The sequence below is a fragment of the Ambystoma mexicanum genome, chromosome 1p (genome assembly GCF_040938575.1).
Source record: "Ambystoma mexicanum isolate Mex_15411 chromosome 1p, UKY_AmexF1_1, whole genome shotgun sequence".
Lineage (NCBI taxonomy): Eukaryota > Metazoa > Chordata > Amphibia > Caudata > Ambystomatidae > Ambystoma > Ambystoma mexicanum.
The window spans coordinates 1,445,395,224-1,445,416,890 of NC_090921.1; positions in this window are offsets into that span (position 1 = coordinate 1,445,395,224).

Genomic DNA, 21,667 nt, shown 5'->3' on the forward strand with positions numbered 1-21,667 from the left:
GGCAGCTACAACTAGTTGGGAAGGCAATTCTTGTATTTGTATGTTACTATACTGTGGTTCAAATGACATTACAAAGTAAGCTAGTGGTGAGGAGAAGCACTAATATTAAATCTAATTGTGTAGAATTAAAACTGTTCTTTGTTCTGTAATACTAACATTCTAGAAGCTGATTTATGGAATGTGTGTGCTGAAAAATTGGGATTTGTGCGCCAATCTTCCTGCAAATCCCTGTTTAACAAATGGGGATTTGTGGGCTGAATGTTTTTTGGCGCACAAATTCCATGATCACCCCACAATGTGTTTCAGTAACAGTAAGAATATTATGGTAGTATTGTACTTACTTTTTTGTTTGGAATGAGCAGGTTTCTTCTGAATTGTTGTTTGTAATTCAGATGCTTTTGATTTTCAGGAGAGTTGTCTTCACTGCAATTGTAAAAGAAAGAAGTTAGTAATTTTGTGTGTTTATAGCACTGATGTTAATTTAGACATTAATGTTTAAGTTTTTGTAGTAGTCTTGTTGTTTGATAACTGAACATAGTGTGTGCATGCAGTTTCCTTTGACTATGTGCAGCCTTTATATTTTACTTATAATATGTTAGTTCAACATGCTTTGCAAATGAGTACAATAATATGTATATGAAACTCACTTGGTTTCTTAAGGCTGTGTTATTGCATGTTAGGAGATAGAAGAAATAATGAAGTACTTGTTTTGCAATTTTTGTAAGGTCAATGACTTGAAATGTTTAGAAAAGCATAGAATAGAATGTATGCATTTGTGAAGGTGTGGGTAATAAAGCAGAAGTATGTAATGCACATGCAGTGGTGTTATTTTAGCTGATAGTGTCTAGCTGTGTGAGTGTAGAAAGATGCATGAACTTATCCTAGCTGTGTGTAATTTTATAATACACTAAGTGTTTTTCTACAATTATGCTGTTCTTTCTTCCATCTTTTAATATTAAATTACACTTTTTTGGATAGCTGTGTGTGTAAAAAAGAATGAAGATAGCAGACAGGTTTGGAAGTGACAGTTGATTATAGCAGATGGGAAAAATAATAGTAAGTTCATGTTATAGGTTATACAGGTTTAGTGGTAGTTACTCTGTTTATATGCATTTATAAGAGTTGTACCTGTACTGTGCATAAAATATTCATACATGTGGTTTGTATCCGTGCATGTGGATATGCATGCAGCTGCAAGTAGAAATCTTGGAGACTTGTACAGTAGTTTTTGTAGTAGGTGCTTTCCAATGATATGAGACTTGTATTCAGAGTGATCAACAGTACTTTTGAAGTGGTGAACTCTGATGTAGAGGTCTTGGATGTGATTGGTGGATGGTTGTGTGACTGTTTAGTTGTATCCAATGAGGGAATGGCACAGAGAGTGAAATGGAAAGGGTAGAAGGGCTGTCTAAAAGTTACGCGGTCCGCTGACATCGCAGTTGTCTGCGGACAGGGTGTGCCACATCTGGGGTTTTCCAGCAAATCCAGCATGGGAAGGGGACTGTAGGGATTAGCCAATCAGGTGTTGAGGTTGTGGATTTGTGTTGAAAGAGGCTGTGTGTAGTGAAGATGGCAGAGGTGGAGAAAGTCAGGGTGTTGGTGGTTGGAGATATGTTTGTGCATGGCTTACAGCAGTATGCTCAATGCAGGCATGTGGCAAACAATTTTGATGTTAAAGGAGTGAAGGTGGTGTGGAACATTATGCCTGATTGCAATGTACAGGGAATTGTACAAGTTTGTGAAGATATGGGCAAGATGAACAATCCTCATGTGGTAGTTTTGCACTGTGGTGCTTTCCATTTGGGCTATGTCAGTGCCCCTACTTTTTTGGCAGATTTGAAACACTTCGTTCAAACAGTAATGAACATCCTTCCAAATGGCAAAGTTATTTTTTCTGGTTTAGTACCTCGGGCAATATGGGACAATAGTTCTGTTTTTTGTCCTCAGCAAAACATTGCTATGTGTGCAATCAACCGAGGCATGTGTGCTTTCATGCTTAGAGCTGGTATGTTCTTCTGTAATAATGAGAATATTGATTCCAGTAATGCTGTTTATTTTAAAGAAGATGGCATTTCTTTATCTTTTATGGGAAATGCCATGCTGTTCTGGAATGTAAGGGTTGCTTTGGAGAAGGTTATGTGAAGATTTTAGGAGTGCAGCAAGAAAAAAAAGAACACAAATACAAAATAACAGGTTTCTGTCAAGCATCTGCAAAAAACCCAAAAAAAAACAGCTCTTTTCAGAGCCAACCTCAAAGGGGAAATAGGGCACACTATTTAAATTTACATTAGCCACGCTCAGATTTTCGATATGTCCGCAGACATAGCGGTAGTCCGTGGATATCACGTATTACATACAGGGATTTTGGGGTGGAGAGGCATGCAAATGAGAATGCGTAGAGCAAGGGATTGGTCAATAAAGTTTGCTGCATGTGTTGGATACATTGGTTGGAGGTGCATGCAGAACGATGTGGAGTAGCTGCACATCTTGGATTCCCTCATGTGGAAGTGCACTGGCATGGAGTGTGTGAAATGAAGTGGGTGGACTTAGTACCTCTCTGTGCTACTTTGGAGGCACAGCATCATCCAGACATAATTATAATTCATTGTGGAGGGAACAGTTTAGGACATGTGTCTGGAATTTCTTTGCAATTTGCAATGAAAGAAAGACTTGGGAAGGTAATGGACATGTTTCCAAATTCCCAAGTAATTTTTTTCGTATTGCGCAGAGACAAATATGGCTGCGTTCTTCTTCATTTGGTCCACAAACAGAGAAAGCAAGGCACAATGTCAATAAGGCTGTTTGTGCCTTTTTAAGAGATGTTGGCATGTCCTCTTTTTACAATGAAAATATTATGTTTCGTAGCACCTACATTTTTCGAAGAGATGGAGTCCATCTTACTTATGCTGGCAATCAGATTTGTCTGACAAATGTACAAAATGCATTGCAACCTTTTTTGGAATTACAGCCATCCATTTTGCAGTAGGTGTTGACCATTTGAAGTTTTTCAAACACAAAAAAACACCACCAAAAGGTTCTTTTCAGAGCCACCACTACCTCCCATAGAAAAGTTCAATGGTTATGATAGGGCAGCACCCCAAAATTTAAGATGTCCACGAACAGTCCACGGACTTCTAAAAAAAAATGCACAGGGCCCTGCACTATTTATTTGTCACTTCTATTTCTAAACTGTGAAAGGCGGCTCTGAAAAGATCCTTTTTTTATAAATATATTTTGTTTTTTTACACACGACACACAATGAAAGGAGGGGAAAGGAGGGTAAGGAAGGGAAACCAACCACGGAGATAAGAAAGGGCAGATGGAGAGAAGAAGATGTAGAGTGGGCCTTATTCAGGTAGGTAGCAGACCTTCTCATGCTCCGTGACCGCAGTCTCGAAAGCACTCCGAAGTCTCTCCCCCTACAGAGTACTGCATCGCAGTATATACTCAATATTGTGACCCTCGAAAGATAAGGGTCAACAGCATCATGGATGGCCTGTGAGGCAGCTGGAGGGATGCGCTGTCCCACAGAAGTGTCTCTTGTGATGACAGTAGCAGAAACTGAGGATGTTGTGGAGGAACTACTATGTTTATCACAAGGTGGAACCTTGCGAACGGCCCCACCGTGGAACGACCTTAGGTGTCACTACATGGATGTCGTACCAAAGCTGTAAGAATCAGGCCTCCCACGACTCAGCACCATTTTGCACTTGTTTGCAGATGACCTTGTTCGCACACGCTTTTGGTACTCCACACTTTTGGGTGTGGTGCGCATGTGCGTAGATGTTCTATGGAGAGTACGGACAGATATGGTGACCTGCACTGTTCGCGGACACCCTAATTGCCTTTTTAAAAATAAAAAGACACAAAGGACTGATTTAAAACACAGATAATATTTTTTTTATTATATACAGATATAAAATTTATGAAAGAGAGGGGAAAGCAGAAACTGACACAAATACAGGGGAATTAGGGGATTGGAGAGGATGAATGGGAGCGGATGAAGGTATGGAAGTCTCATCATAACGTTTTTCTTGGTGGTGATGGTTTGGGGATAGTTGACTGGGATATGGAGAGGGGGAACAGGTGCATGTGGGACAATGATATTTAATTTTTTTCTTTAATGTGGTCCTCCACAAAATGTTTTAAAAGATTACATTTTCCATAAGCATATCCATTTTTTGTTGCATGCGCTGCAGAGTTTTTTCTAATGTCTCTTTTGGTATATTATTTTCAATGTTTGTATGCTCTGTTAAAAAAAAAATTATATATGTTAAGTACACATAAAGTAATGATTATTCATTTGCTTATATAGAGCAGTATCTACCATTAGTATCACTGTCCTCACTCATTTCCTCACATGGGAAATTTTCTTCAAGCCATTCCAAAGTACTGGACATTTCTGTGTAAAAAAAATATATTACATTTAGTGTACCTAATACAAAAAGTTTAGAAATATATAAGAAAAATGAAGTTTACTTACTAGTTTCTGGTTAGTTTTGTTCTTACCGTTGTGTAGGTCTGCTGTTGCTTCTTGCTGTGCAGTTTCTGTGAGGTAATTATGTTGGAGGCATATCTTTTTTGTTTTGGTATATTCAGTTTTAGTACATATGCTACTTAAATGGGTGGTTGATGTGTTACATATATAAGTTCCACTTCTTATTTATTATTGTATATAATGTCTTTATGTGCTGCTTTTTCAACTTGTTCAGTGTTCATATGGCATGATAGAACTATTTAAGATATCCCCTGATTTTCTGGGTAGTGTTGATGTTGTCGTCCGTGGACATACGCACAGTCCGCGGACATCAGAATCACTAGCTGGGGGTTCAGTATGTTGTATGTTACATGTATATAAAGTAAGGGAATCCTAGTAAACATGTATCAAATTCACAATATGAATATGTATATTCAATTTAAAAAAACTTTGATAAAGGGAGGTTAAGGTTAATTTGCGCTATTAAAAACCAATGAAATTCAGTAAATAAACTTTGTTAAAGGGACATATGGTTAAGTTGCGCTACTAAAAACCAATGAAAATTTGTAAAAAAAACTTTGTTAAAGGGACGTTATGGTTCCAAGTAAAACCGAAAAACCCTTGAAATTTGCAAGTTATGGTAAGCTAAGGAACCATAACTCGTGCCACCACTGTGCATTGCTAAGACTAACATGCAGGATTTCAAAGATGACATCTCAAATGTCATTGATGACATCACTGATGACATCACATGTGTATTTACTTTTCATGAAAAGTCTGTACAAGGGATTCTCATTGTAATGCTGATATAAAAGTGTCAAGGGTCATTGGAATACATATCATGAGGTATGTAGTGGATTAAGCAATGCAGTGTTATGAATAGCATTCTACTATGAAGTTCTTTTGTATACTTAGATAATCATGTAGAAATATATGCATTGTGTGGAGCATACATGATGGAGGTGAAATATTAATAATCTTGCCATGTTGAATAGTAAAATGATAAATGCTTTCTTATTAGAGATTTGGTACTGTGATACATTTAAGAAGTAGCTAATAAAACCCAGTTACTACATAATTGCAATATTGCAAACAAAACCTAAATAGACAATAACACATAGAAATATGAACATATACAGGGAAAATGAAGTAAACGAAAAACAGCAGTATTACCAGACAACGTTCAGAAACTAACTGATTATCTTCATGTACAAGTATCACATATTGTGAGTGCTCCCTAAGGAAAGTATTGTGAATAAAATGTTTACAAATATGAGCATATCCAGGGAAAGTACAGTAATATAAAACAGCAGAACTATAAAAAAGTGATGATAACGTTACTGATCATCTTCATAAATACAAAGCATATGCTGTGAGTGAACCCCAAGTGAATTACTGTAAGAACATATGTGAAGTACTGTTGGCAAGGAAGATGGAACTGTTCTTAGAACACACTTGGTGTCCGGAATGTCCACAATTAACCAAAATGGAGATGTCCTAAGGATACCATACCTGTCCATACTGCCTGAAACCAAGAAAAGAAAACGAAATACACATGTGATGTCATCAATGACATTTGTGATGTCATCTTTGATGTCCTGGGTGTTACTCTTAGCAATGCACGGTGGTGGCGCGAGTTATGGTTCCTTAGGTTACCATAATCCGCGAATTTCAAGGGTTTTTTCGGTTTTACTTGGAGCCATAACGTCCCTTTAGCAAAGTTTTTTTACTGAATATATATATGTAGTTCTTTATATAGGTGTGTACTACTTTTTATGAGTATCATAATAAGGGGTGGGGGTTTTAGTTATGAGTAAGAAGGTTTACAAGCTAAGTGCCCTGGTTTTAGAGGTTTGGTTGAGATCGCGGCCTGCCAGAAGCCATCCTGGGTGAGGGGAAGCCCACCTGGTTCATCCTTTGGCCCCTCCTCTGAGTGGATGGTCCCAGGCAGGTAGGCAATGTCTGTTACATCAATTTACTCTAGGGGTCCCTCCAAGGAAAATAAATAGTTTTGGGAGGTGAATATAATATTTCAAGTTAATATGAATTGTTATTGTTTAATTAAAAAAAAAGGGTACAATGTAGGGACCTTACACAATCCCCCGTAGTGCCTGGTTTCTTATTTTAAAGGTTTACATCAGTCTATGGTGAATGAGGACTCAAGTGGTAACCCATCTCCTGTTGTGTAGGGAGGAAGTAACCATGTTTTTGTTTGAAGGTTGCATAGTGGCCCTCTCATTGCAGCTGGTCTGTGGGGATGTGGGTGTAGTGTGGTCCCTCCATGGCCTGGGGTAAGGTGCTTGCACAAGCCACTAGGTGAGGGCAAGAAGCACCATGACTACAAAACGCACACCAAAAAACTTGTAAACCTTACATGGGGTTGTACAACTGCACAAGAATATTGTGTCACACTTTGCTATTCTTTATGGAACAGGTGGAAACTTCGGAAATAGACAATTTGCCCCATTCCAACATGGCTTCCAAAGGGTCTGCAATTTCCTTGCACCTTTCGCGTTCTAGTTGCTTTAAAACATGGCCGTGTTACTTCACCCTAATTCCTTTAAAAGCACTCAGAGGATTGCTACCGGTGCATTGCTATTTTTGATTCCGTGCCTCGCTGCCCAAAATCCCGACTGAGTCAGTCATTTATTCCTTTTCTTTCTTCTGTCCTCTCCCATTCCACCTCCCTTTTGCCTTTCTCTCACTGCCTGCTCTATTACGCTTTGCCTTCTCAGCTCCGTCGCTCCGTGACCTTTATATGCAGTAACAAGTATCATGTACCCATTTCTTCCACCATTCTGAAGAATACGCCTTATCCCTCCAGGCAGTGGCCTACGCCTACATGCATTTGCAGCCGCGCAAACTTTAACTGGCTGCTGAAATCAAACGCTATTGCGTTTCCTCAATACTAGCTCTAAGCTATTTATCTGGCAACCGTCTTTCCGAGTACATTCCAATTCGGAACGGCTGCTGTAAGAAACACGGCAATTGGAAAGATTTACTACCACTTGCAGAATTTGCATATAATAATTCCCACTGCAGGCAGTGCCATTAACACTTCCCCTTTTCATTGTACCTACGGATATCATACTTCCAGCATGCCAACATTACGCTGACAATTTAACCAAGTACCACCGTTGATACTTTAATAGATGCCATCCAAGATGGACATACCAAAGCCCTTTCTGCTTCAACTCATTCCAGGGAAATGCAAAAGAACCAAGCAGATAATAAAGGATCCACAGCTCCTTTTTTGCTAGTTGGAGACAAAGTATGGTTAGTCTCCAAGTTTCTGCCTCACCACCTGGTACCCTCCAAATTGTCTTCACGATACTTTAGCCCCTTCTCTGTTCTAGCCGTCATTGGTCCAGTAGCCTATCGCATAAGTCTCCCCAAATCTTGGTCTCGAATCCACCCAGTCATCTGTATCTCCCAATTGAAACCTCACATCCCTGATCACTTTCATAGAAAGCCAATACTTCACCTCCACTTATTGACACTCAATCCGGCCCAGAACATGAAGTTGCAAGAATATGTGACTCTCGCTACTACAAAGGACGACTTCAGTATCTAATCGATTGGAAGGGATATGCTCCATGCGATTGCACCTGGTCATTTCAAGGTGGGCATACTGTCACACTTCACTATTCTTTATGGAACAGGAGGAAACTTCCGAAATAGACCATTTCCCCCATTCCAACATGGCTTCCAAATGGTCTGCACCTTCCATGGTCTGGTTGCTTTAAAACATGGGCACAGTTACTCCACCCTTATACCTTTAAAAGCACTCTGAGGATTGCAACTGGTGCGTTGCTGCAGGTTTGACTCTGTGCCTCGCTGCCCGAAATCCTGACTAAGTGCATTTCTTCCTTTTCTTTCTTCCGTCCTCTCCCATCCCACCTTCCTTTTGCCTTTCTCTCACTGCCTGCTCCATTCCGATTAGCCTTCTCAGCTCCATCGCTCTCCAACCTTTATATGCAGTAACAAGTATCGTGTACAAGTTTCTTCTATCATTCTGAAGAATACGCATTATCCCTCCAGGCAGTGGCCTAACATATATGCATTTGCTGCCGCGTAAACTTTAACCAGCTGCCGAAATCAAACGCTATTGCGTTTCCTCAATCCTAGCCTTAAGCTATTTATATGGCAACCGTATTTCCGAGTACATTCTAATTTGGAACAGCTGCTATAAGAAACACAGCAAAATCTGTTCTCTTTGTATCTACACAACACGTGCATCAGAGCATCAAAGTTATCTTAAGTTATGGTTAAGTTGCACTACTAAAAACCTATGAAATTTAGTAAAAAAACGTTGTTAAAGGGATGTTATGGTTCCAAGTAAAACCGAAAAACCCCTGAAATTCGCTAGTTATGGTAAGCTAAGCAACCATAACTCGCGCCACCACCGTGCACTGCTAAGACTAACACCCAGGACATCAAAGGTGACATCACAAATGTCATTGATGACATCACCACAACTAGTGAATTTCAGGGATTTTTCGGTTTTACTTGGAACCATAACATCCCTTTAACAAAGTTTTTTTTACTGTATTTCATAGGTTTTTAGTAGAGCAACTTAACCATAATGTAGCTTTAACAAAGTTATTTTTACTGAATTTCATAGATTTTTAGTAGAGCAACTTAACCATAATGTCCCTGACTTTATATACATGTAGCATAGAACATACTGAACCCCCAGCTAGTGATTTTGATGTCTGCGAACTGTGCGTATGTCCGCGGATGGACGCGGACAACAGCAACAATAATCAAACACTCAGGGGGTCTCTTAAATTGCTATATCATGCCATATGAACACTGCACAAGTTCAAAAACCAGCACACAAACACATTACATGTAGTAATAAATATAAAGTGGAACCTATATATCTAACACATCAACCATCCATTTAAATACCATATGTACTCAAATGGAATATACCAAAACAACAAAGATGTGCTTCCAACATAATTACCTCACAGAAACTGCACAACTAGGAGCAACAGCAGATCTACAGACCAGTAAAAACACAACTTACGAGAAGTTAGTAAGTAAACTTCATTTTTCTTATATATTTCAAAAATGTCTGTATTAGATACAATAAAAGTAATATATATATATATTTTTTTTACAGAAATGTCCAGTACTTTAGAGTGGTTTCAGGAGAATTTCCCACGTGAGGAAATATCTGAAGATAGTGATACTAATGGTAAAAACGTCTCTACATAACCAAATTAATAAGCATTACTTTACGTGCACTTAACATATATATATATATCTTTAACAGACCATACAAACATTGAAAATAGTACACCAAAAGATACATTGGAAAAGCCTCTCCAGCACATGGAAGAAAAAATGGACATGCTCATGGCAAATTTGAACCATTTGAAATTTTTTGTGGAGGAACACATAAAAGAAAAAATTAAATACCATTGTCCCACATGTACCTGTCCACCCTCTCCATATCCCAGTCAATTATCCCCAAACCCTCTCCACGAAGAAAAACGTTTAGATGAGACTTCCATCCCTTCATCACCTCCTATCCATCCTGTTGAAACCCCCAATTCATCTTTCTTTGTGTCACTTTCTTCTTCCCCTTCTCTTTCATAAATTGTACATCTATATATAATAAGAAAAAAATATTATGTGTGTTTGAATTCAGTCCTTTATTTTTTTTTAAAAGGCATTTGGGGAGTCCGCGGACAGCACGGGTGTCCGTAAATAAACAAAACGGGGGTGTCCTAAGGACACTATGCCTGTCCGTAATGTCCGCAGTCAAGTTGAAACTGTTCTAAGAACACACATGGTGTCCGGGATGTCCGTAAATAAACAAAATGGGGGTGTCCTAAGGACTCTACGCTTGTCCGTAATGTCCGCAGTCTAGTTGAAACTGTTCTAAGAACACACTGTAAGAGGATTCAATTCAGCACTACAGCTAAGTTAACGCCTAGTCTAGAATACTGAATGAAAACCCTTATTGATATATCTTTATGTCCAGTTCATGCGTTCTGGATGACTACCCCTATATAACACCCCTCTCTTGGAATCCCCCTGACCCCACTGAGCCAAGAAGTAGTTCTGTTTTGCAAGTTAAAAGGTTTATTTGATAATTTAAACAAGAGATGTATATATCACACCTTATAATAAATTAATAATTGAATATCACACTTAATCTAATATGATAAATATTAACAACGGAGAATCTGGCACTAACACGCTTCTCTATAATCAATAAGGAGTTGACATGAAATGGATAAGGTAGCACACTGGTAAATAGGAACAAAAGTATAATGTGGTAGAGGATGCTTTATGTAAGCTCAGGTGGATGCAATATTCAATGAATGCAGTACAGAAAATACTCAATATGATTTCAACCAAACAATGTAATCACTTTTCTCTGGCAATCCCCTCCCCCCCTTGATGCAATGCAAGGAAATGGAAGGAAGCACACAGTTCTCAGAAATGCAATCAATGTAAATTAGTTCACCCCAGCAAGCTTACACTACAGAAAACAGATAGGAGTTTTGAAAACACAGGCAAAATGCTTTGATATGTGCTAGCAATGGATGAGAAAGATGCTGGAAATGCTTTTAATTCCCTTTCAGAGGTTCAGGGTGAGTGGTATCTAGTTAATATTAGTCCAGGCTCACACTAGCAATGATGCAGGGATAGTTAGCAGGTTAAACGAATTTCTGGCAAATGGAAGGCAAGCAGCAGCAGTTTTTACATGTGAAGAAATTTGCAAATCGCGGTAAAATTCGCGAATGCGTGTTCCGCGATTGCGGTAAAACTATAGGGGGTAGGAATGCGGTTCTAGGTTCGTAGGAAAGCCACGATTCTAAGCTTTCTAAGGAAAGTTACTGCAAGTCTCTAACCCAAACGGTTACAGAGTTATGACCGATTTAATAGAGGTCGTTTTTGGTTTTGCAAATTTTAAAAGCTCAAAATGACAAGTGACAAATTTTGCAGCTAGAATGACAGGTGACAGATTTGGACCTATCAGGCAGTTCTACTTAGGTTAAATAGATTGAATTAGATGAATTTAAACTAAGAGATTGGTTCTACACAGTTCTGCTGGGTACTCACACTATATTCTTGAATTAAATGGGCCTCGTCACGGATCTGGTCAGGGTTTTAAACTGGACTCTGGTCTGGTCTGGCCTCTGCACTTTACAGTGATCTGGGTCAGCTCTCTCTGCTGGTCTGGGTCTCTCTGGGTACAGCACTGCTTTCTCTCTGGTCTGGTCTCTTAGTTCGGGATAGATTGAAGTCTCTAGTTTGGCTCTCTGGAGGTTTGATGGAGGTAAAGTATGGATTTTTCCGGCAGAGCTTCCAGCTGCAGATGGGTTGAAGGTCCCTATCTGTCCTGTCTATCTGCTTTTATGTGTTTAGAATGTGGGTGTGTTCTAGCATCACTGACCCTACCTCTCTCTCAGCTTCTAATTGGTCAAACTTCCATTTATCATTTGATTGGGGGAGCTAGGTTGGGTCAGAGTGATGTCATTTTACAGCCTGCAGAAAGTCCACTCCTCCTGTCAACTTACACACAAATCTAGATTTGAAACAAATACATATTTGCAGAGGTACATATTGTTTTAAAATCATATGCACCCATCATGCATTACAGGAGGTATCCCCTGTTCAAACTCTGCTCTTCCTGGGAGCTTGCATTCAGAAATGGCACATATTTCACTTTTTAATTGATTTTTCAATTTCTGACATTGACCCAACTTTACATACATGTGCGCAGGGAGTATGGACATTAACTGATGAAGTTTCAGATTTTTAACATGCATACATTTAGAGTTATATCCACTTTTCCGCTGACACCCCCCTGAACATACCACCGGTTCTAAAAACCTCTTAAACTGTGGGCAGAAAAATCACAAGAATTATGGTATCATTTATAAAATTTTCACATGTCCGCTCTATGAGTTATTCATCTTTTTAGAGTTATGTTCTGGCTCCAAAGGGGTGTGGTTTCCTCTCAGCACAAGGTAGAAATACTGGTTTTTCCAGTTCTGCCAAGCCAGCTTGCTCTCACAGGCAGTGCCCCTCCCCTTTCCTCAGGAGGAAGCCACTTTTTACGACCATTTACGACTCCTGCCAATAAAACCTTTGCCTGAGCCAGGACAGGGCTTTGTTCACTTTCCTGCAGAGCACAGGTAATTCAATTATCAGATAGATGGCATATCCTTAGTGTGAGCAGCAAAAGGGCAGCTAGGCCTGGGAACACAGCTGTGACTCAAGTTTCACTCCTGATGGGGGTAGTTGCCAGGCAGAATTCAGTTCCTTAAGCCAGGTTTCAGATAAAATGTCACTTTTTGTTCCCCAGTTCCTGCATTCAAATAAAACTAAACATTTTTACATATGCAGCTAGAATGCTGATTCTAAGTGCAAAACTATGACATTTCAACAGTTACAAAGGCATGTGACACCAAACATAGGTCACTCATTTAATCTAAACATTTTTCGATTTTAGTGTCTTTAAATCCAGTGCAACTTAAACTGCTGACTCCATAGCTCAGCCAGTTTTGTTATAAGCATTGTTCTGGGCTCTTCATTTCCCAGATTTTGTAGGCACACAAAACTCCATTCTACCAATGTCTGCTGGTGTTCAGTGAATATTTTGCACATGTTGCAATGTTTAAAATAGACACTTTGGCTTGCCTTCAGAGGAACACAGGGTGGTTTTAAAACGCCGGCTTTTGGATAGTGGTGAGTACTGGTACTGCACCCATTTTTGGGATTGAAGAATGAATTCCCCACAATTCTAGGTTGCATTTGGCAAGCAGCATTGCCATTCCCAATGGTTTCAGACTACTGTGCGGGTAGTCCAATGGTGGTTTTAGGCAGTGTCCTTCTGTGCCCATAACATCGGCAAAAATGGGTGGCAGCCTATTCTTCCTGCATTTCCCTGTGCATTTTCTGGGAAGCTCTGGCCATCATGATGTTTTCATGTCAGTACTGCACAGTTTTGAGGTAGGGCTCGGATGCATGGGTAAATACATCCCACAACACGCGGTGTCCGAGATGTCTGTAATTAAACAAAATGGGGGTGTCCTAAGGACACTATGCCAGTCCGTAATGTCCGCAGTCAAGTTGAAACTGTTCTAAGAACACATGCAGTGTCCGGCTTGTCTGTAAATAAACAAAATGGGGGTGTCCTAAGGACACTATGCCTGTCCATAATGTCCGCAGTCAAGTTGAAACTGTTCTAAGAACACATGCAGTGTCCGGGATGACCGTAAATAAACAAAATGGGGGTGTCCTAAGGACACTACGCCTGTCCGTAATGTCCGCAGTCAAGTTGAAACTGTTCTAAGAACACACGCGGTGTCCGGGATGTCCATAAATAAACAAAAAGGGGGTGTCCTAAGGACACTACGCCTGTCTGTAATGTCCGCAGTCAAGTTGAAACTGTTCTAAGAACACACGCAGTGTCCGGGATATCCATAATTAAAGAAAATGGTGGTGTCCTGAGGACACTATACCTGTCCGTACTGCCTGAAGAACATCTACGCACATGCGCACTACACCCATAAATTCTATGAACATCGCGCCTGTCCGTAACTGTTCATCTCACCTGTGTCGCACTTTTAATTAGTTTCAGGACCGAACACTGTATATACATGTAGCATAGAACATACTGAACCCCCAGCTAGTGATTTTGATGTCTGCGGACTGTGCGTATGTCCGCGGATGGACGCGGACAACAGCAACAATAATCAAACACTCAGGGGGTCTCTTAAATTGCTATATCATGCCATATGAACACTGCACAAGTTCAAAAACCAGCACACAAACACATTACATGTAGTAATAAATATAAAGTGGAACCTATATATCTAACACATCAACCATCCATTTAAATACCATATGTACTCAAATGGAATATACCAAAACAACAAAGCTGTGCTTCCAACATAATTACCTCACAGAAACTGCACAACTAGGAGCAACAGCAGATCTACAGACCAGTAAAAACACAACTTACGAGAAGTTAGTAAGTAAACTTCATTTTTCTTATATATTTCAAAAATGTCTGTATTAGATACAATAAAAGTAATATATATATATATTTTTTTTACAGAAATGTCCAGTACTTTAGAGTGGTTTCAGGAGAATTTCCCACGTGAGGAAATATCTGAAGATAGTGATACTAATGGTAAAAACGTCTCTACATAACCAAATTAATAAGCATTACTTTACGTGCACTTAACATATATATATATATATCTTTAACAGACCATGCAAACATTGAAAATAGTACACCAAAAGATACATTGGAAAAGCCTCTCCAGCACATGGAAGAAAAAATGGACATGCTCATGGCAAATTTGAACCATTTGAAATTTTTTGTGGAGGAACACATAAAAGAAAAAATTAAATACCATTGTCCCACATGTACCTGTCCACCCTCTCCATATCCCAGTCAATTATCCCCAAACCCTCTCCACGAAGAAAAACGTTTAGATGAGACTTCCATCCCTTCATCACCTCCTATCCATCCTGTTGAAACCCCCAATTCATCTTTCTTTGTGTCACTTTCTTCTTCCCCTTCTCTTTCATAAATTGTACATCTATATATAATAAGAAAAAAATATTATGTGTGTTTGAATTCAGTCCTTTATTTTTTTTTAAAAGGCATTTGGGGAGTCCGCGGACAGCACGGGTGTCCGTAAATAAACAAAACGGGGGTGTCCTAAGGACACTATGACTGTCCGTAATGTCCGCAGTCAAGTTGAAACTGTTCTAAGAACACACATGGTGTCCGGGATGTCCGTAAATAAACAAAATGGGGGTGTCCTAAGGACTCTACGCTTGTCCGTAATGTCCGCAGTCTAGTTGAAACTGTTCTAAGAACACACTGTAAGAGGATTCAATTCAGCACTACAGCTAAGTTAACGCCTAGTCTAGAATACTGAATGAAAACCCTTATTGATATATCTTTATGTCCAGTTCATGCGTTCTGGATGACTACCCCTATATAACACCCCTCTCTTGGAATCCCCCTGACCCCACTGAGCCAAGAAGTAGTTCTGTTTTGCAAGTTAAAAGGTTTATTTGATAATTTAAACAAGAGATGTATATATCACACCTTATAATAAATTAATAATTGAATATCACACTTAATCTAATATGATAAATATTAACAACGGAGAATCTGGCACTAACACGCTTCTCTATAATCAATAAGGAGTTGACATGAAATGGATAAGGTAGCACACTGGTAAATAGGAACAAAAGTATAATGTGGTAGAGGATGCTTTATGTAAGCTCAGGTGGATGCAATATTCAATGAATGCAGTACAGAAAATACTCAATATGATTTCAACCAAACAATGTAATCACTTTTCTCTGGCAATCCCCTCCCCCCCTTGATGCAATGCAAGGAAATGGAAGGAAGCACACAGTTCTCAGAAATGCAATCAATGTAAATTAGTTCACCCCAGCAAGCTTACACTACAGAAAACAGATAGGAGTTTTGAAAACACAGGCAAAATGCTTTGATATGTGCTAGCAATGGATGAGAAAGATGCTGGAAATGCTTTTAATTCCCTTTCAGAGGTTCAGGGTGAGTGGTATCTAGTTAATATTAGTCCAGGCTCACACTAGCAATGATGCAGGGATAGTTAGCAGGTTAAACGAATTTCTGGCAAATGGAAGGCAAGCAGCAGCAGTTTTTACATGTGAAGAAATTTGCAAATTGCGGTAAAATTCGCGAATGCGTGTTCCGCGATTGCGGTAAAACTATAGGGGGTAGGAATGCGGTTCTAGGTTCTTAGGAAAGCCACGATTCTAAGCTTTCTAAGGAAAGTTACTGCAAGTCTCTAACCCAAACGGTTACAGAGTTATGACCGATTTAATAGAGGTCGTTTTTGGTTTTGCAAATTTTAAAAGCTCAAAATGACAAGTGACAAATTTTGCAGCTAGAATGACAGGTGACAGATTTGGACCTATCAGGCAGTTCTACTTAGGTTAAATAGATTGAATTAGATGAATTTAAACTAAGAGATTGGTTCTACACAGTTCTGCTGGGTACTCACACTATATTCTTGAATTAAATGGGCCTCGTCACGGATCTGGTCAGGGTTTTAAACTGGACTCTGGTCTGGTCTGGCCTCTGCACTTCACAGTGATCTGGGTCAGCTCTCTCTGCTGGTCTGGGTCTCTCTGGGTACAGCACTGCTTTCTCTCTGGTCTGGTCTCTTAGTTCGGGATAGATTGAAGTCTCTAGTTTGGCTCTCTGGAGGTTTGATGGAGGTAAAGTATGGATTTTTCCGGCAGAGCTTCCAGCTGCAGATGGAATTGAAGGTCCCTATCTGTCCTGTCTGTCTGCTTTTATGTGTTTAGAATGTGGGTGTGTTCTAGCATCACTGACCCTACCTCTCTCTCAGCTTCTAATTGGTCAAACTTCCATTTATCATTTGATTGGGGGAGCTAGGTTGGGTCAGAGTGATGTCATTTTACAGCCTGCAGAAAGTCCACTCCTCCTGTCAACTTACACACAAATCTAGATTTGAAACAAATACATATTTGCAGAGGTACATATTGTTTTAAAATCATATGCACCCATCATGCATTACAGGAGGTATCCCCTGTTCAAACTCTGCTCTTCCTGGGAGCTTGCATTCAGAAATGGCACATATTTCACTTTTTAATTGATTTTTCAATTTCTGACATTGACCCAACTTTACATACATGTGCGCAGGGAGTATGGACATTAACTGATGAAGTTTCAGATTTTTAACATGCATACATTTAGAGTTATATCCACTTTTCCGCTGACACCCCCCTGAACATACCACCGGTTCTAAAAACCTCTTAAACTGTGGGCAGAAAAATCACAAGAATTATGGTATCATTTATAAAATTTTCACATGTCCGCTCTATGAGTTATTCATCTTTTTAGAGTTATGTTCTGGCTCCAAAGGGGTGTGGTTTCCTCTCAGCACAAGGTAGAAATACTGGTTTTTCCAGTTCTGCCAAGCCAGCTTGCTCTCACAGGCAGTGCCCCTCCCCTTTCCTCAGGAGGAAGCCACTTTTTACGACCATTTACGACTCCTGCCAATTAAACCTTTGCCTGAGCCAGGACAGGGCTTTGTTCACTTTCCTGCAGAGCACAGGTAATTCAATTATCAGATAGATGGCATATCCTTAGTGTGAGCAGCAAAAGGGCAGCTAGGCCTGGGAACACAGCTGTGACTCAAGTTTCACTCCTGATGGGGGTAGTTGCCAGGCAGAATTCAGTTCCTTAAGCCAGGTTTCAGATAAAATGTCACTTTTTGTTCCCCAGTTCCTGCATTCAAATAAAACTAAACATTTTTACATATGCAGCTAGAATGCTGATTCTAAGTGCAAAACTATGACATTTCAACAGTTACAAAGGCATGTGACACCAAACATAGGTCACTCATTTAATCTAAACATTTTTCGATTTTAGTGTCTTTAAATCCAGTGCAACTTAAACTGCTGACTCCATAGCTCAGCCAGTTTTGTTATAAGCATTGTTCTGGGCTCTTCATTTCCCAGATTTTGTAGGCACACAAAACTCCATTCTACCAATGTCTGCTAGTGTTCAGTGAATATTTTGCACATGTTGCAATGTTTAAAATAGACACTTTGGCTTGCCTTCAGAGGAACGCAGGGTGGTTTTAAAACGCAGGCTTTTGGATAGTGGTGAGTACTGGTACTGCACCCATTTTTGGGATTGAAGAATGAATTCCCCACAATTCTAGGTTGCATTTGGCAATCAGCATTGCCATTCCCAATGGTTTCAGACTACTGTGCGGGTAGTCCAATGGTGGTTTTAGGCAGTGTCCTTCTGTGCCCATAACATCGGCAAAAATGGGTGGCAGCCTATTCTTCCTGCATTTCCCTGTGCATTTTCTGGGAAGCTCTGGCCATCATGATGTTTTCATGTCAGTACTGCACAGTTTTGAGGTAGGGCTCGGATGCATGGGTAAATACATCCCACAAGCCCCCCTCTTGCGATGGCCATTCGGTTTCACTGATGGGACTCGCAAGATCTGGGATGTTTCCTCATCTTCTTCCAATAGATGGCACAGTTCAGCATCTTTTCCTCCATCCGGTCGGATCGATCGGTTCTCCTCGCCGGTCCTGATGGGAATATTGGGCGGTACCCCGAGCCCGTTGCGTCTCAGCTCCCGGTCTCCGGATCGTCCTCCTTGGCCCGTCTCAAGGTTTTCTTTCTCCTAGGACGACAAAGGAAGAGCGGCAATACCTATTCATAGACGTTTTTCCACCGTTGAGATAGTGGGGCAGCATATGCATTTCATCATCACGAAACATTACATTCTTATTTTAAAAAAAAAAACAGTATAACTAAGAGACAGTTTCATGCAAATCACAATATTTTAGAGACTAGATGTGGTATGTTTTATGATTGGAACAGAATTAGTCTGAGACAGTACCCGCTAGATTCCAGAGGATTCCTCCAGTTGTTGCAGAGTGTTCCTGGGATGGCAACATTTCAACTGGTTTATGTGGACCCACTTGTCTTCCCCCGCTGCCAAAGGACCTTTGGGGATGTGGATTTTGTAGGCCACAGGGGAGATCTTGTCGATGATCTCAAAGGGTCCCTTCCATGTAGGCAAAAATTTGCGCTGCTTGGCCTGGTTCCTTTGGAAGTTGTATAGATAGACCCGGTCTCCCACCTGATATTCCTTCCTGGAAGTTTTCAGGTCATAGTGGGTCTTCATGCTATCAGCTGATCTTTCTAGATTCCGCTGAGCATAAGCAAAAGCATGTTGAAGGTGTTTCCTTAAATTCTCCACATACTCATGAGTAGTGGAGGCATTTATCAGTGTCTGCTCTTGGGTCCTGTAGAGCAAATGCTGCGGAAGCACCATCTTGCGCCCAGTCATCAACTCAAATGGTGACATTTTGGTTGCAGATGAAGGGGTAGATCTGATGGCCATTATGACCAGAGGTAATCGGATATCCCAACTTGGCCCAGAATCTGCCACAAACTTCTTTAATATGCTCACAATTGTCCGGTTATATCTCTCTACTGCCCAAGAAGAAGCTGGTCTATAAGCAATATGTAGCTTTCTCTTGACCCCCAGTATCTCCCACATCTTTGTCATTACTTCACTGGTGAAGTGGCTACCTCTGTCTGACTCAATCCTTTGAGGTAGACCAAAACGGGAAAAGATGTGGTTAATCATCAAGGCAGCTGCTTTTTCTGCCTTGCAGTTTGGGGCTGGGAGACATTCCACCCACTTGGTAAACAAGCATGTCACAGTCAACATGTACTTATTCCCCCTAGCCGAGCGAATCACAGGGCCTACAAAGTCGATTTGTAAATCTGACCATGGCAGTGTCATCCCCCGCTTTTGTAAAGGTGCCCGGTGTGTGAGGGATGTCGGCTGAAATTGTGCACACACAAGACAACCCTTCAAATATTGGTTGAGGTCCTGGCCCATGTGTGGCCAGTATGCAACCTCTCTTAAGATTTCCAGTGTTGTGTGAAACCCCCTATGACCGGCGGTGGCCGCATCATGGGCGTGACTTAACATCAGGCTTCGGAATGAGGTAGGAACCACCCACTGATCGTGGCCAGCTTTGGATTTCCTTACCAGCAAACCGTCTTGGATCCGGAACATTTTTGGACATTTCATCAACACTCTTAGGTCCTCTTTCCCAATGTAATCGGTATCCGTCAGGGGAAAGTTCTCAGGGTCCTCAAGGTGCTGGTAAAATTTACCAATAATTGGATCCCCCTTCTGAGCGGTAATCAAATCAGCATCAGGGGTCTCCTTACTCCATTGTGCAATTGAAAGGTCGTTGTGAGCATTTGTCTGGGACCTAGTGATGGCAGTGACCTGGATTTCCCCCAACAGGGACTCAATCTCAATTAGATCCCCTTGGATGGCTCCGGTTTTGGCCAGCTGATCAGCTAAGTCATTTCCAGTTTTGTCTGGTCCCTCTACTTTGGAATGACCCTTGATCTTTTTCCAGTAGATGGTCATCCCATTCGATGTGACCAGATCATCAATGTTTTGGATCAACTTCCCATGTTTCAAGGGTTTGTTGTTAGCACATAACATGCCTCTGGTTTTCCAATTAACCAGGTGCTCCACGAACCCGTTCCGTACATAATCCGAATCTGTGATTATGACCAGTTCGTGGAGTTGATGCTGGACAGCAGTGAGGATGGCCTGATGCACAGCCATCAATTCTGCCACCTGACTACTTCGGGGACCAATTTTGTATCCAGCGGAGGGTTCTGGGGACTCATTCACCCATGCATTCCCTACGCCGGCCACCAGTTCTTTCTCCCCGTTGTTGTCAACATGGTAAGAGCATCCATCCACATAGACAGTGGGCATTCCCTCACACTTGTCCTCTTCAAAGTGTTTGTGTGGGGAATTAAGGTATGCCTCCATGTTGTCCTTTATTTTTAGACTTTCGTCCTCGAGACAGTTTTCTCTGGCACAATCATGCAAGTCAGCCAGACCTTGCGCGAGGGGACTCTTCTTGTTTTGGCCATATCTGACCTCCACAGGAAAGCCTTGCATTGACAGAATCCAGGAAGTAATTCGGGAATTACTCACATTTCCGGCCCGGATTCTGTCACTTTGGAGATATTGCATAGGCTGGTGTGGAGTCTCCACTATGATGTGTTCCCCCTGGATAAACGGGCGGTAATTCTTCAATGCCCACACCGTTGCCAGGAGTGCCTTCTCACAATCGTTGAATTTTTCCTCCACAGAGGATAAAGTTTTGCTCGCATAGGAGATTACTTTATTGACCTTGTCATGCTTTTGGTATAATACTGCCGTCTAGCACGTATCAGAGAACCCCGTCTCCAGGAAGAACTCCTTGTTTCTGACAGGGTAAGCTAGGCAAGGTGCTTGTGAGAGGCTTCTTTTGAGTTGTTTTACCGCCTCGGCTTGTTCTGGACCCCATTCCCACTTGACCCCCCCCTTCAGGAGATGAATCAGGGGTCTGGTGATCTCTGCGTAGCCCTCAATGAACTTTCTGCTGTAATTAGTCAGTCCAAGGAGGCTCCTTAGTTCCCGCAGAGTTGTGGGGTCTTTCAGTTTCTGAAGTGCTTCCACTTTCTTTTCCTGGGGACAGAGACCCTGAGGAGTAATCTCATGCCCCAAGAAATTAACACGGGTTCTACACCACTGTGCTTTCTGAAAGGAAAGTTTTGCT